Here is a 17,499-nt window from a genome sequence, read left to right on the forward strand (position 1 = left end):
CCTGTGCAAGTTTGCTGAGAATGGATTGATTATTTGCATGCTTATTGAGTTCAGTGGGATTTACTCCTCTGCAATCATGCTTAGGATAGGTGAAGCTGACCACAGGGGATGGGGAGGGGAGCAGGCGGGGGGGAGGAGGGGGGTAGGTTTGATCATTTGTATGTTTATTGAGTTCAGTGGGATTTACTCCCATGCAAACATGATTAGGATAGGTAAAACTGACCATGGGGAGAGAGGGCTGGAGTGGGCAGGGGAGGAGGAAGAAGGAAGAGGGGAGGAGAGGAAGAAGGGAGGAGGAAGGGAGAGGAGAGGGGAAGGAGGGGAAAGGCAGGTCTGATCATTTGCATGCTTATTGAGTTCACTGGGATTTACTCCTGTGCAGTCATGGCTAGGATAGGTAAAACTGACCATGGGGGAGGAGGAGGTGGAAGGGAGAGTAGAGGGAAGGAAGAAGGGGGAGAGGGGAGCAGAAGGGGTGGGAGGGGGACGGAGGGATTGGAAGGGGAGGGGAGGGGTGAAGGAAGGGGGAGGGAAGGGGCAAAATGGAGGTGATGAGAGGGAGGAGGAGGGGAGGGCAGGTTTGATAATCTGCATACTTATTGAGTTCAGTGGGATTTACTCTCGTGCAATCATGCTTGAAAATGAAATGGAATGCCTTCAAGTGGATTCCAACTTATGGTGACCCTATGAATAGGGTTTTCATGGTAAGCAGTATTCAGAAATGGTTTACCATTGCCTTGCTCTGAGGCTGAGAGGCAGTGACTGGCCCAAGGTCACCCAGTGAACTTCATGGCTGTGTGGAGATTTGAACCCTGGTCTCCCAGGTCATAGTCCTAGGATAGGTAAAACTGACCATGGGGGGGAGGAGGGAGAGGGGAAGGAGGACGAAGGAGGCGATTGGAAGGGGACAGGGGAGGGGAAGGGAGGGGTGAAGGAAGGGAGAGGGAAGGGGCAAGAGGGAGGGGATAGAAGGGAGAAGGAGGGGAGGGCAGGTTTGATCATTTGCACCCTTTTTGAGTTCAGTGGGATTTACTCCTGTGTAATCACTCTAAGGATAGGTGAAACTGACCTGGGGGAGGGGACGGGGGGGAGTGCAGGGAGGGGAGGGCAAGGAGAGGGGAGGAGATTGGATAGGTGGGCACTGGGCAGAGGGGAAGCCCATTTCCTTTCCAAAAGGAAAACATTGTGCACAGTATCATTTTTTCAGGGTTTCCTCCACCTTTATATTCTACAGCAGGCACATATAGCCTCCCACTCAAATTTAAACTGAAGTAGTCCCTGGCCACAACCACACCAGACTGTTATTTCACTTTAGGCAGTCATGGCTTCTCCCAAAGAATCCTGGGATGTGTAGTTAGTGAAGGATACTGAGCATTGCTATGAGATGCCCTGTTCCACTCACAGAGCTTCAATCAGAGTGGCTGACTGTTAAACCAGCCTGGCCACTGGATCTCTCTCAGTGGAATAGGAGTCTCCTCTCAGAACCCTTCACAAACCACACTTTCCAGGATTCCCTGAGGGAAGCCATAACTGTCTCATGTGAAATCAAAGTCTGGTGTGGGCGTGGCCCCCTTATTAGGCAAGCCAAGCAGCTGTGAGTCTGGCTTTTAGAACACTCACAGTTGGTTCTTACTGAGCATGCCCGACAATATCATTGAGTTCAAGCCAAAATTTCTTAAATTAATTAAAAATCAGCCAGGCATTTTTTAAACTTTTAAACTGCAGACAATGAAGGTCAGAGTATGGGGCAAGGTTAGTAATAGGATTACAGGTCCTCTGTGAACATGGCTGATTTTTAATTAATTTCAACAGATTATGAGAACTCTGACAGAAAAAAGTCCAAAAGGGTTCTGGTTTCTTTCTCTTTTTACACTTTGAACTCTCGATTCTCTCTTAATGTTTTGTGTGTCACCATGAAAATTTAGAGGGCTGTTAAGCAAGCGTTTCTGAGTTCAGGACTATAAATTTTGTAAGGTTTTGTTTTGAAATGAGCTTATGCGAAGTATCAGAACGGCATGAGGGTATTTTCAATTTAACATTGCAGAACGCGAAAAATCCACGCTGACTATAGCATACAGCTGCTCTTGTGGCTGTATAATAAAGTGTTAACATGATTACCCTGCAATGAAGGGCAATGTAAAAAGTTCCTCCCCACACACATTTTATCTTTAAAACCACCTTGTGCGATAGGTCAGGCTGAGACATAATGACTGGCCTAAGGCAAGGGTTATAGCTGAATGGGGACTTGAACTCAGTACTCCCTAGTCATAGTCCAACTCTCTAATGGATTTCCTGGGGAACCTCCGGCCCATAGGCTTTATTAGGCCTCCCAGGCCTCCCCATTAGACCACAATGGCTATATAGTTATTTAATTTATTTAGAAAAAAATCATACACTGCTTAATTGTTTTAAAAAATCTAAACAATGTACATCAAATAATTATGTGCTTTCTGTCATACATAGTAAGGCTGCTTATGGCTTGAATTTGTATTGTGATTGCACTGTACAGAAATATTAACAATCTAAACAAACAATGAATAAACAACAAATATAAAAAACTGCCTAGTTTTTAGCTTCACAAGCTTTCCTGCTAAATTCCACAGAGATGAGTAACACAAAGCAGTTTTAATTTTTCAGCACATTTTTTAAAAAAATGATGCTACAAGCACAAATGTGCATTATGTTGATGTGTGTAGTTGTAACTTGTTGGGTTGTAGACCAAAGTCATCGTAGAAAAATCCCTCTAGAACTGTTTGAGGGAGAAGACCATGCAAGCATACCATCCTGCCAAGTAGAATGTGTGTGTGTAGTCTTCACACTGTAAAAAAATCAGCAACATTTTATTTAACTTGTAGGAATTCTACCTTCAAGCCAACGTGTTAGTTAAATAATTAACACCTGCTTGAATTTTTCCTATAGAAGTTTCAAACTGAAAAAATCTGCTATATACCGAAATTATGGTTTGGATGAAATATCTGTAGTAAGAAAATACACACATTCAAGTGTATGTCATCAAAACTGACTTACGTTTGTTTTATAAGCACAATCCAATGTCAGCTGAGCTTTAGACAGAACACTTAAAATATACACACAGTGAAGCTCTTACTGATTGAGTGGCATGGATGGCCAAGGTCATAAATCAAAGTGATGTATAATTAAATAGTCTAACAAAAGTATCATAATTTTTTAGTTTTTACATTTATATCCTTTGTTCCCTCCAAGGAACCTAAGGTGGACTTCCATCCAGATAGTGTCCATACCAAGATCTTCAGCCAGATTGCTGTATCATGTGTCCTCAGACCAGTCTACCAGAACCTAATTCCAGTAGCGGCATATGTGGTGGCTGGTGCTGCTTACCTGGAGAGGAGTGGGGTGGGGTGGGGTGGGGAGGTGATGAGGCCGGGCCAGTGTATTTGCACTGGCAGGGGTGCCAGATTGGCTACGATGGGTCTGCCAATGAAGTCATTCAGCCCTGGCCTCACCACTGCCCCACCCAGCCCTATCGCCACTGAAGTGGGCAGCAGTGATGCTGGTGCTGGGAGGACAGCTCCGCTCCACCGCACATGCTGCTACTGACTGATTCCATATGATAATTCCTAAAATGTGGGATATCAGCTTAAGATAAAATGCAGCAGCAGCTTGGGTGTATTTTGAGCATTGTTGGCTCATTATTCCAATATTCCTGTTACTAATGTTGCTCACACCCAAGGCCTTTTGCAGGCATATTTACAATGGTGGCTGGTGCCCATTGGGACTGTTGGGGCAGAAGACAGGGAGATCAGGAGAAGGAGGAGTCAATGAGAGGCAGAGCCACCCCCTGCCTGGTGGTAAGTAGGACAGTAGGCAGAGGGTGACTGGCTGAGGGCAGACTGAGGTTGGTGGCGCAGTGCTCCCTTTGCCCTCATGGACCAGCTTCCACTGTGGATTATCTATACCACAGGCCTAAACCAATTTAAAGCTAATTTGTACATATACTGTATGTGTGTTCTAACTATTACATCTAAGCTAGGCTTCCCAGGTCAGAAGCATCCCAAACCCTGAGATTTGGGGGACAAGTTCTAGTGATGTCATAGGGGTAGTCCTGAGAGATGTCATGACACGGGACCAAATGATGTCACTGGGACGGGCCCAAGTGATGTCATTAAGCATAAACCACAGTTGCTTGGCACATACAATTCAAACAAAAACATTTATCTGATTGGAAATTAAGATAGAAATCTTAGCTAAAAGATGGAGCCTGGGTAGGGTACATTTAATCTAGCCAACTTGCTTCTGGCAAAAAAGGTTTAAGTGCCCTCAGGCCAGTCCAGTCACCAGAAGGCCATTGTAGGAAGAATGGAGCCTAATGTTGTGAAGATGTTAGATGGGAGCAGTCAGGAGTAAAGATGGATGCCCCCAAAGGCTGCAATTCTAAACATACTTACTAAGGGACTAAGCTCCATAGAACTCAACAGGACTACTTCTTAGTAGATATGGTTTGGATTGTGTTGTTGGTAAAGCTTGACTAGGGATCGTCTGCAAATATATCCATATCCAAGTAGGGTTGGCAACCCCCTGCCTGGAACGCCCTGCCCCTACCTTTTAACATGTCTGCTCCAAATTTCTTTACAGATTTGACCCTTCACTTTAGAATGAGGTCTGAGAAATGAGTAAGAAGATTCTCTACTCTTTTCTATCTATAATAGCATGTTATACATTTTATCTTTCAAATAATTTTTGAACAGAAATGTTAAAAAAGTATACATGCAACTTGTTTAAATTTTCCTGGGCTGTTGAAGAGGGCAATTTATTTGTTTAATTCATAGCCTGTTTTCAAAACCTTCCCAATATGAAACTTTAATCCTATATTCGCTTTTCTGGGAGTAAAGCTGCAATGGTATTCCCATAAACTGGTAATAAACCCCATTGAATTCAGATGGACTTACTTTTGAGTAGATATGGTTCGGATTCTGCTTTAAATCAATGGAACTTTTGAGTGAACATAGCAAAGGATTGTGTTGTATATTTCTTTCCCCCTCCAATCCTATTTTAAAGCAATTAAACAGGGCTTAGGTATCACTGCTTTTATTTTGTAGGAAATTAATACTGATTTTGTTTTTGTTTTTAAATGTTCTGCAATGGCCAACTGGTTTTGATAATAAACTATTACATGGGGTGTATGTATTTTTACATCTCCAGTGTGTGTGTGTGTGTATGGAATCTTTCCAACAACCCTGTGTGGTAGGGTTGCTCATTCAAAACCAAGGCAGCTCACAACAAGAAATAAATCCCTTTAAAATCCAATAACCAGAAAACAAGTATAAAATAGCTGCAAAACAGGTTAAAGTGGCATGATTCTGAATTTTCGGTTGGGTGAGTTAAGTTCCTTATCACTTGAGGTTGCAGTCCTGTGCATGCTTCCTGGTTTGAGTAAGCCCCATTGAATACATTGGGACTTGCTTCTGAGTAAACATGCATAGGATTACACTATAAATATTGTTACAGGTTGTGTAAAAATAAATATCTTTGATAGTCATGCTTATATAAATATTTCTTCATACTGTGTCCCAATAAGTATCTGATTTCACACTATAGTTGTACTTTTTATTATTTCCTCTACATTTTAAGTGTGCCCTTCTTGCTTGGGGTGGTCATGGTCCCCCTCTGTTGTTTCCACTCTGAGGGGCAGATTAGGCAGAGAGATGGTGAGTAGTCATCCAGTAAACTGTGTAGCTGATTTCCATTTTTAAAACTTAATTAAAATGATTTACATGCAAGCAAAGTTTATTAAGTAGATCCACACAATACATTTAAAGCACATCCAACTCGCATTTAAAACACATGACTTTCCCTAAAGAGTCTTGGGAAGTATAGTTTTCCCCTCACATAGTTCCCATGATTCTGTGGTGGGATTCATGTACTTCAGATGTGCTTTAATTGAATAGTGTGGATCTCCCCTAGGTGTGCTGTGCATGCATTAGTGAATTGTAAAGAACAATTTTAAAAGATTTTTTTTAAACAGAGGAAGGGCTATAGCTCAGTGGTAGGACACATGTTTTGCATTCAAAGGTCAAAAATCCAATCTCTGGAAAAGACTATTGGGTGGAATCCTGGAGAGCCAATGCTAGTCCATGTCATTAATATTCAGCTAGATGGTACCAAATGGCCTGAGTCAGTATAAGGCAGATTCCTTTGTTACTGAAAGAGGAAAGAGACCCAAGGGTCACAGTGACTCTGAAATGTATTTATGTATTTTATTTATAACATTTATATACTGCTTTATTGTAAAAAACCTCAAAGTGGTTTACAGAAGGAATTAAAACAGCAAATTATTGGCAAAAACAGTTAAAGACAGGCATTTAAAAACATTCTAAATAATAAAACTTACAATGAGTTAAAAACAGATTAAAAACGTATTAGCTTCTACATGCCTGCATAGGCTTGCCTAAACAAAAATGTTTTTAGCAGGTGCCAACAAGAGTACAATGAAGATGTCTACTTAATGTCAATAGGCAGGGAGTTCCAAAGTATAGGTGCTGCCACATTAAAGGATCCATTTATTACAAGAGCAGAACAAGTACTATGTGGTACCCCTAACAGGGAAACCACACCTTGAACTTAGCCTGGTAGCAAATTGGCAACCAGTACAGATTTCATAGCAGAGGTATTATGTACTGATAGGGTCTCACGCATGTCAGCAATCATGCCACAGCAGTCTGCATTAACTGCAGCCCCTGGGTCAGGTTTGCTACATGGGGATTTCTGTGACCTTGGCTGACTGGCTGCCATGATTTTTTTAGTTTCGGGTAGGAAACCTGACTGGTTCTGGGATGCTGAGTTTTCTGCCTTTCTCATAGGAATCTTGTTGTGGTTGGTATGGTATTGCATTTAGGAAAACAACACTGTCTTTTTCTTTTTGCATTCCATTTACCTCTGAACTCACTCCCTTACATCCATAGGAGCAACAGTAGTGGTTCCATGCGCTCAGCTCAATCTCCTTAAACCCACTGATGATGCACCTTGTTGGTTGCATTATGGTTTGTTTATTGCCTAACAGTGGTAAAAGAGAATTCACATACTGGGAAGTGTGGCTTCTATTGCTGTTGTTCCCAAGCTACTGCGTGTGAAGGTTGATCAAACCATGTGTGTTTTCTCCTTGTCAGTTTTACTCACTGGAATGAGATTGGCTATCAAAGAGAGTTTATAGGAGCCCACAGGGTAGGCAGAAAAGGTAGAGAATCTTCTTAACTCTTACTCATTTCTCAAACCTCTCTCTGTAGTGAAGGGTCAAGTCAAGAAGTTTGGAGCAGCCATGTTAAAAGGCAGGCAGGGGGTTGACAACCCTGCTTTGATATGGATATCTTTGCAGAGGATCTCTAGTCAAAGCTTACCAACAGCTCAATCCAAACCATATCTATTCAGAAGTAAGTCCTGTTGAGTTCTATGTGGTTTAGTCCCTTAGTAAGTGTGCTTAGAATTGCAGCCTTTAGGCGCATCCATCTAACATCTCCACAATACTAGGCTCCCTTTTTCCTACAGTGGCCTTCTGGTGACTGGCCTGGCCTGAGGGCACTCAAACCCTTCTTGCCAGAAACAAGTAGGCTAGATTAAATGGTCCCTATCCAGGCCCCCTAAGCAGTTGAGAAGGAATGATCCCATCACTTCAGCTGGATCTGGGAACACCCTCTTTTAGCTGAAATTTCTATCTTAATTTCCATTCAGAGAATTTTTTGTGTTTGAGTGGTATGCTCCAGCAACTGTGGTTAACTTAATGTATCATGCTTAATGACATTACTAGGGCCTACCCCTGTGACATCACTCAGGCATGCCCCTTAAATCTCAGGGTTTGGGATGCTTCTTACCTGGCAACCCTACCTGTGAATTAGGTGAAGGAGTGCTACTAGCCCAAGATCACCAAGTGAGCCTTTTGACTAAAGAGAGTTTAGCCCAGATCTCTCTGGTCCAATACAGTACTGGGACTGGTGGGTGAAAGAAGAATGAAGAGTCTGTCCCAGGCACAGAAGTTACTAATTATTATGGCACTGCTAGTTAGCTAGATAATAGAATCTGCATGATGAAGCTGCTGGGGACTGCAAGGCATATGTGAAATCAGAAATGGTAAAGGAACTGTGTTGTGATCACCACCTGACTACTGTAGCATCAACCATCTGATGAAAGCCAATGAGGAATAATAGAACTGGAGACAGATGTGAGACTTGATATGAGAGATGGGGGGGATTTGTTCAGTTTGCATTTTGATACAAACCTACCTATTTTCCACTTCCGAAACTAATACACAAACCAAAACGCAGCTATCCTTCAAAGTTCGCATTTCCCAGAATTTTGCGATGCAGTCTTCCAACCAGAAAATGCACACAAAGCCCATCCATGCTAAGGGAAATCATACACAAATATGCAAAAATTAGTGAAGATAATGTGCAAAAATGCATTACATTCAGGGAAATTTCTTGCAGAAAAATGTATATATCAGGCAAAATTGCATATAAAAATATGTACATCAGAAGAAATGTGCACAAAAAAAGTTTTCATGCAGCTTTTGATAAAATCTCAAACTGATGTGAAAATATGGCATATAGAATTTAACTCTGGAAAAACGAAATACTGAGAGAAACCAAAGTGGGCAGATTCAGCTATCTACTCTGTGTTCTCTTTGTCTCTTTCTGCCACCTCTGCCCCTTATTTTTAGAAAAGGTACTGTGTGAAGCTGAGATAATAACTGGGAACACACATAATTTGGTGCCTCCCCTACATGAAATAGACTTTTCACATCTTTTTCAATGCACAGTCCTCCTGAGTCAGTCAGATGGAGCCAGTTCCCAGGTGGATCAGTTTCTCCTGAGTAAATCTTCACTCCATATTCGACAACGGAGTTTAGCTAACAATTAAAACAAAACTTGGTGGGGCCCCCCCTCAGTTTAGCATGCTGTTAAAATGCACTTTGACAAAAAAGTGCTTACTCACGTCCTCTCAGAAGAAGTCAACTCTGCCACAGACAGTTCTCAGAGCAGATAGTACTACTGCTCAAAGACTAGGGTGAGGCAAACAAAACAGAAAAAGTGTAAGGCAGGATTTTTCAAATTCTTTCTTTGGTCTGCCTGCTAGAATTCAGAAGGAAGCAAATCCTGATAAACATAAAGTGTACCACATGTTTGGAGTGGTGTGGAAATATGTAAAAATATGCAAGGCATGAGCAATCTGAACTGCTAGCTCCCTACAACTCACAAGGAAAAAATAAAAACCACAACTTGGCTGAATACTAGAATTATTAATCACACAATGTCTGAGCTATGCTAAGCTTTCAGCAGGAAATATATAAAGTTATCGTCAAGGGAAATAAAATAATTTGCTAGCAATAACCTTGTCTTGCTTAATCTTGTTTTCACCAGGTAAAAAGCTTTTTGTGCAAGATTTCTATCTGTTGCTGGAAGCCAGTGAGACAACTTGAAGAGAAACAGAGGAAGACAGGTAGAGATACAAAAGACAGAGATACTCAGTTTTGTTTGCTAACTAACTGAGAGGCATTTAAGAAGGGCTTATAAAAGACCCTCCAAATGTCGTTGGAGTCCATCTTCTATTATTCTTGACCTCTGGCTAAGCTGCTGGGACTGATGGAGTCCAACAACATCTGAAGGGCCACAGGTTCCCTTCCCTGGTTTATAATGATGGCACACAAGCTCTTGCCACAGTAAGGCTTATTCACAAATGTCAGCCCATTGCCACAACTGTGTCACTCGTTGTTAGGGGCTCACCTGTGTTCCATACTGCCCCTCCTCTGGAACCCAGCACGGCATTGCAGACTAAGACTAAAAAAATAAATAAAAATCAGGCCAGTGATTTCTGTGGTCATATTTACAAGACTGGGCTTATGGCTATATTAAAATGGTGTTAACAGGTTCACTACTATTATTTCAGGCTCTCAAACCAGATTCTTCCTTATTCTGGATCTTTTATGCACTCTGTACTACTGAATGAACATAATATTGTCTCTGGAAGGCCTGGATTCAAATCCTAAGTTTAGAACCATGAACTCCCATCGACAGTATTTTGCTGGCTCCGGGCTTCAACTTCCTGTTTGTAAAATGGAAGCAATGGTGATATTCTGCACAAAATAGGTTTGAAGTTTTCATATATTTTCTAAGAATTTAATACCTACTTATTTCAAATGCATTATTTTTGGCTAAATGCTATTCCACAGGCCTTGTACTGTGTACATGCAATGTAGTTTTAGCACTACTACTATTTTTTTCTTTGTCCATACTCAGGTAATTTCCTAATTTAACAATTTCTACAAGATACATTTATTGTACAATAAACATGCAGCTGCACAGTTACATCACCATATCACTGGCTTATGAAAAGAGTTCTAAAGATGCGACTTAATTAAAAATATAAGTGTTGAAACAAATCCAAAATCATATGAGACGTTTACAAGTGTATAGATTTAAACTTTCATTTGTTAATGCTCTGCCAGAAAGAGGATAGTTGCTAGGTTTGCCGTTTTTTTTTTAGTGGTTCTGCTCTTGGGCTTTCTGTAGGACATAGATGAAGTTACAGGCAGAGCTTGGAAAAGTTACTTTTTTGAACTACAACTCCCATGAGCCCCAGCCACTGGCTGGGGCTCATGGGAGTTGTAGTTCAAAAAAGTAACTTTTCCAAGCTCTGGATAGGATATGCTTCATCTGCTTAATCTCCACATTTATGATTGCTGTTAAATGTAGAGAAACGAGATCAGTGGAAAAAAAACCCCAACATTACCAAAGGTCCAGCAATGCTGTTAGGTAATTTTAGACCTGATGGTCTTATAGTCCCCACCTTTTTAAGATGATAATTATTGCCTCCCTTACTTCAGAATGTGGCCCTGATCCATTTGGGGCCCTCATGCTCATTCTGTTGATTGGAACCCTGGCCATCTGCCTTAAAATTCAAAGCCCCAAAAATAGTACATAAAGAAACCATAATTTTAATATATTCTGGAAAAGGTTTTAATATAAATCTTTCACAGATAGATTAATAAGGAATGGAGCTAGTACTGATGATTTCTGCTTATATATACTCTGTAGATATACATATGCAGGCATCCTTCTTCCCTACAAATGTTGCAATCAAATGTTGGCAATTTGTTCAATACTATTTTTTTTTTTGTTCCTTTAATTTCTTTTCGGGGGGGGGGGTTGGCTTGAACTATGTATAATACTGAAATACTGGCTGTTTTGAACATTTTTGCAATGTGAATCCACCTTTTTATTTTTCAAAAGTGTGTGTGTGTGTGCATGCGTGCGCTGTCTGACCTAAGTCAGGTTTAAAAATAAGAAGGAAGATTAGGGGCCTTGAAGTTGCTTTTCATTTTGGGGTGATACATTTTCCCACTTTTGGCAGTGCTTAAGTGGCCATCCTACTGCAGGACAGAAGCAGTAAAAAAAAAATTTCTTTCTCTAAAACATATGAATTAAAAATGAAGGAAGATCTTTTTCTATGACCTAGTACAACCATGTTCAAAATTTGAGATTGCAATGATCAGATGGGCTGGTGTGGGCTGCAGAATGGGGATTACACATGTCTGTGTATTGGACGATAATGTCAGGCAGGCTTTAGCCTTCCACTGCTCATTTTTAGAAATTTAACCAATGATGCATGTTGTATTTTATGTGTACTTCATTATTTAGTACAGAAAGTTGGTTGTGTATCATCTTTATTTGCTATGTGATGATGTAAGCTTCCTTTTAAAAAACAAAACAAAACCCTTTCCTAGGTATGATGTCAGCAGAGGAACATCTGCAAAATACAGATATGTGTAATTTAAAATATTCCAGACTCCAGGAGATAGGTAACTAAAATTATTATACAGCCATCACATTAATTGGGTAGTAGATGTGGGGCTGGAAGTAACACATTCCTCTTGAGCAGTTAGTGCGGGAATGAGGAACCTGTTGCCCTCCAGTGTTGTTGGACTCCAACTCCCATCAGCCCCAGGAACCATAGCCAATGGTCAGGGATTATGAGAACTGTGGTCCAGCAATTTATGGAGGGCCATAGATTCCCCTTCCCTGATTTGGTGCCTGCAGTCCTGTTGCTAATATTCAAGGCATACAAGATGATTTGATGTTTTTGTTCTATATTAGAAAAGAGATGAGGAAGACAAGAGGGTGACAGGAGGAAATGTTTTAACACTGACACTATATTTGTTTTGTTTTAAATATTGAAGGTACATATTCCAAAGTGTACTGGTTATGTATTCTTCCACACCCCAGAATAAAGCAAACATTGTGGGCTGTTTTGGAAGCGAATAGTTTGTAAACAGGAATAACGTACAATCTGTGCCATAAATGGAATTATTGCAGCAACTCTTCACCATGAGGTGATGTCAATACACAAATAAGACCTTTCAAGGACAGAGTGCATAACAGTGTGGTATTCTGGATGATCAGATCTCTTACACTGTGAAAAACATGCTTGATGCTGTTGCAATTACTGATGGCATTGGGGGGAGTGCTCTGTTGGCTAGATGGCAATAAAGAAGATGGAATTGTGGCTGAGAAAGTAGATCTCTAAAGGATACATTTACTTCACAGATATAAACTGGTTTAATAGTAATTTCCTCTTCCCATAGAATATTGGGAACTGTAGTTCTGTGAGAGCGTTTGGGACTAGAGAGTCCTCAGTACCATCGCTGCTACAATTCAAGGGATTCTTCAAAGTAGGGTTGGGGAACCTGTGTCCATCCAGAAGTGATTGGACTCAAGTTCTCATTAGCCAGTATTGCCAATTGTCAGGGATGATGGGAGTTGTAGTCTAATGATATCAGAAGGGTTACAAGTTCCCCATTCCTCCTATCGAAGAAGGCATGGCAGACAAACGAGTGTAACATCAATATAACTGTAGAGCAGATACAGTCTGAAGACAAGCACCCTTTGCCTAGTTCAGATATTGTTGACTACAACTCCCATCGGGGGACTGTAACCACAGCCAAGACTGTTTGAAAAAACTCCATCCAAATCAGCAAATGTTCGTACTGCCAGCACTTTCATCTTGTCTGGATTAAGATTCCATTTCTTCACCCTCATCCATTGCAAAACTCTCTCCAGGCCTCTGGAGAAACAGAAAATAGATCAATAAGATAGACTTTTTAAAAGAAATGTCAGAATGGTTGCATGTGACTATCAGGTGCATATCACATAGAGGAGATAATGAGCTTTGCAATATGTATGTTTCATAATAATGTCTGGATATTCTTGTGTTAAAAAGATGCACATATATAACTAGTAGGGATGAGCCATAGCTCAGTGGCAGAGCAGCTGCTTTGCATGCAGAAGGTCCCAGGTTCAATCCCTGACATCTCCAGGTAGGACTGGGAGAGACCCCTGTCAGAAATTCTGGAGAGCTGCTGCCAGTCAGTGTAGACAAAACTGAGCTAGATGGACCAATGGTCTGACTCACTATAAGGCAGTTTCCTGTGTTCCTTGTAATGACCACAGCGACGTTGAGCCATTATACTATCTCAAGCATCGCGGATGGCTAATTAAGGGATCCACATGCTTTCTGCACCAGTTCTTCCAGCTCCCTCATTTATTGCATTTCAGCCTCTCAACACCAGATCCAAGAAAGCTATATGTGAATGTGGCAAGGCACAGCACTAGTCAGAGCTTTATTTATTGTTGCTGAAGCAGCAGATTTTACCATGGAAATTGCAAGTTGCTACTTAGACTCCATGCCAGTTTCTGCCAGCAGTGAAATTTGTATATCAGCATTGCCATTACACGAATCAAGATTAGGTGCAGTCCTTTCTTTTATGATGGTACTCCTTTGTATAGAGTACCACCATCTCTTTTTTTTTTGCTGTCCATACAGTGCTGGCACCCACAACAGTTTTATCAAGATATGAATGCTACCAGCACCTCATTTTTTACCAAAAAGGGGGGGAAGGGGGGGAAGCACTGGTTAGGTGCATGAGTGATTCTTCCTTCTCTGTACATACTATATGGATCCTTGGCTAAGGCAATGGGACTTTCTCCAAGTTTGGGTCATTCCTTAAAATAAAGTATGGTTAAAGTATGTTTTAAGGGCTTATCCAAACGGAGCGGGATAATCCACGGTTTCCATATTCGGTTTGTCATCTGACAGTCCTCACTTTGCCTTTTAGTTCACTCTTTCCCAATTAAAAAAAATGCTTTTTTGCACCCGCACACGCAGGGGTAAGACCCCTACATTCTTTTTGCTTTTTCCAAGCTCCGCCTCTAAAACCTCCCCCTATCAACCAGTTGGTCAGCAAAAAATGACGTATGCTCCTCTCCCCCTTTGCAACGAAGCACAATATGGCTGTAAAGGAGTTATCCCAGCGGAAGGAAAGGGAGAAGGAGGAGGGTGGTCGGTTTCAGCCTGCCTCTGGAAAGCTTTGTCAATTTCATTCTACTTGTTGGGGTTTTTGCTTCAAATCATTTCGCCAGGGAAGGAAAGGGAGAAGGAGGGGGGGTGACACGTTTCTTGCTTTTTTGGAGAAATAAGTGCAATTGCCAGTGTGTGTATCTCCTTAAATATCCATAAAGGCAGAAAAGCATACATACATTTAAGCCTAATATCGCAAATACTGCTGGTCGGTTTCATGCCTGCCTCCAGAAAGCTTTGTCAATTTCATTCTACTCGCTGGGGTTTTTGTTTCAAATCATTTTGCGGAGGGAAGGAAAGGGAGAAGGAGGGGGGTTGACACGTTTCTTGCTTTTTTGGAGAAATAAGTGCAATTGCCAGCATGTGTATCTCCTTAAATATCCATAAAGACAGAAAAGCATACATTCGTTAAGCGTAATATCGCAAATACAAACAAGAAAGGGGCTGCTGGTCAGTTTCACACCTGCCTCTGGAAAGCTTTGTCAATTTCATTCACACACCCCTCCTTCTCCCTTTCCTTCCCTCCGCAAAATGATTTGAAACAAAAACCCCAGCAAAGCTTTCGGGAGGCAGGCGTGAAACCGACCAGCAGCCCCTTTCTGCTTGCTGTGCATTGCAGATCTCACTCACAGCGGCCGCCCAGTTTGCAGGCTGGCAAAAAATAAAATGCATCTGCGCAGTAGTTGCAGACCCCCCCCCAACACCCCACCATTGCGATGATTGGTTCAATTTTCCCGGGCTTATTCTCACACATGCGCAAAAGTGCAGATATGTGATTGGCTGGAATGAGGAGAAGGGGCAAGGGGAAACGCCCAAGAACTACCCATCAGCTGTAAAGTCCGCGGTATTGCATCCTACCTCCTGAAGGCACAGCGGATTATTCCCAATTTTAAACAGCAAATCGCATTTTTGCCGGTATTGCATGGAGCGGATTTAACCCGTGAAAATGCGTAACAGCGTGAGACGTCATTTGGACGTCCGAAAAATAATGAACACACATAGTGGGCATGTCACACATTTTGCAGTCATCTGGATGAGCCCTTAGTCTCTGCATCAAAAATGCCAGTTCATACCCCAAACTATTGTGTGATTTCCTGACCAGAAAAAACTAAGCTCATTTTATGGTCTGAGCCTTGTAATTTTGAAGTTTTTATTATATTCAGTACATGCTGCCACTGTGATATTGTTGAGTATTGCATTTTATAAAATGACATTGAGTCATGGGAAATCAAATATACAGGTGGCTATGTAAGTTTAGTTGTGTGTATTTTAGCTTGACAGTTTAGGGCAGGGCTGAATTGGACTCTGGCCATCCAGAAATGTTTATTGAGTTTCCCAAGGCCATTTCTATTTACAAAAATGTATTGAGAATGAAATAAGTCAGATCCTCTCTGGCTATGAGTGATAAACACACACAGGCATGAATTTTAAAAAAAATCTTTTGTAGCTGCTTGGCATTTCATGCAGTATTATCCTTAGATCTGATAGAGAAAATGGCTCAAGAAATCATAAGTTAGGTTTGATTGTGAGTGCAATGAGGGTGCACTGCATATGTAGGCAGAAAATGTCTTGCAAATCATAATGTAAATAAATGGATCTATCTATCATCTATCCTTGCCTACCAGAGAACCTCTCTTCTTTTATGAATAGCACTCATAGTGTTGGTATGCACTGAATGGTTTGAGACCAGTTTACCTTAGGAGCTAGCAGCCCCCATACCAGCTTACCTGCACACTAAGATCTATGCTGGAGGCTCTGCTGAGATGCTGACTGGCAAAAGCAGATGGGTACAAGGAGCAAGGCCTTTTCTGTGATGCCCCCTGTAAAGAAAGTCTGGTTTTGCTAATGTTTGCTAATAAAGACTGTTCTGTGACAAGGAATTGTGGGGAAAACATCTTGCCTGAATGAGGGCCTCTAGCAGGTTGTGAGACTGACAGTTCTCACAGCTGAATCCAGTTAATTAGTTGGTGAGAACACGTGCTCATCAGCTTGAGACAGGTATCTCAAGGCCATAGGCCTGAGAAGGTTGGAGAAACTGTGCAACTGTTAGGAGTGAAAGCTCTAGAAAATGTCATAAGCAGAAAGCTCTCTGATTGGCTAATTAATTCCTGGCTGTTGCTGGGCTTTCCCCCCATAAAACTAGGGTTAAAAGTTTGGCCTTTGTTCCTTGATATTGGGGATTCATCTTCCTAGTGCTATCCAGGCTACATATGTCTGGGGAGATGTAGAACCATTATGTTATTCTGCTCTGTCTTCCTATAGTTTGTGAGTATAGCATAGGTAGACAGATTTGTTATCTTTGTCCTGTGATTGAACTCTCTGGGTTTTTTTTGTTTTTTACCTAACTTTCTGGGTGTTTGGTTTAAGGAATTATTTGCTGCTATATCTTTGCAGTTATAATATTATTTGAGTAAAGACTACCTCATATTTACCAGTGTGTGTTCATTGCAGGGGAATTTTGGCTCTGAATCCTACACCTTGGCCGTTTAGCTGCAAGCTGTCATATAATTGGGTATTTTTGCCTTAGGCTCCAGGACAAGAAATGCAGTTTAGTTCTTGCCCCTTAGAATCCATGGCAGGTCTGTTTTCTGGCACTTTTGGTTTTCCCTTGGTCAGAGTGGGTGACAAGGTTAATGGGTAGTGGCAGTCTATCCCATCTTACAAGGTTGGCATTTGACTTAACTCCCTGGTGAGGGAGGCATAGGTTGTGCCTGGAATTGCCCTGGAACTGGGAATTGACCCCAGCAATTCGTTACACCTCCACTATCTATTTATGGAACTAAATTCCTGGGGAAGTCAGGCATGTCCTCTGTTGCTGACCTCTTTTAAGTGAGATCTAAAGACATTTTTTCAGAACAGCCTTTGGGCTTTAAATTTGAGGCCAGCTGTTGGGTTAGAATTGCTGGGCTATGTGATCAGCACTGGTTTTAGTCAATTGTAGGCCTCATCTAAACTATACATTTAAAGCAGTATCACACCACTTTCCACAGTCATGCTTCCCACAAAGAACCTTAGGAACTGTAGTTCGTTAAGATTGCTGAGAGTTGTTAGGAGACCCCTTTTCCCATTACAGAGCTACAGTTCCTCAAGTGGTGTCACAATCAATCCCTATTCCCAGGA

The 17,499-nt window shown here is 41.5% G+C and overlaps 1 long non-coding RNA gene across 1 annotated transcript; it reads right to left on the reverse strand.

Annotated features, from left to right (window-relative positions):
* Positions 1 to 2,437: 2,437 nt before the first annotated feature.
* Positions 2,438 to 16,198, reverse strand: LOC133388385 (uncharacterized). Its single transcript, XR_009763777.1, has 5 exons — positions 16,107 to 16,198; positions 9,750 to 9,803; positions 8,962 to 9,028; positions 8,250 to 8,370; positions 2,438 to 2,818 (listed from the first exon to the last, which is right to left on the reverse strand). It is a non-coding gene; the product is annotated as an uncharacterized LOC133388385 (long non-coding RNA).
* Between the last annotated feature and the right edge of the window lie 1,301 nt (positions 16,199 to 17,499).

The sequence above is a fragment of the Rhineura floridana genome, chromosome 7 (genome assembly GCF_030035675.1).
Source record: "Rhineura floridana isolate rRhiFlo1 chromosome 7, rRhiFlo1.hap2, whole genome shotgun sequence".
In the NCBI taxonomy this organism is placed as follows: domain Eukaryota; kingdom Metazoa; phylum Chordata; class Lepidosauria; order Squamata; family Rhineuridae; genus Rhineura; species Rhineura floridana.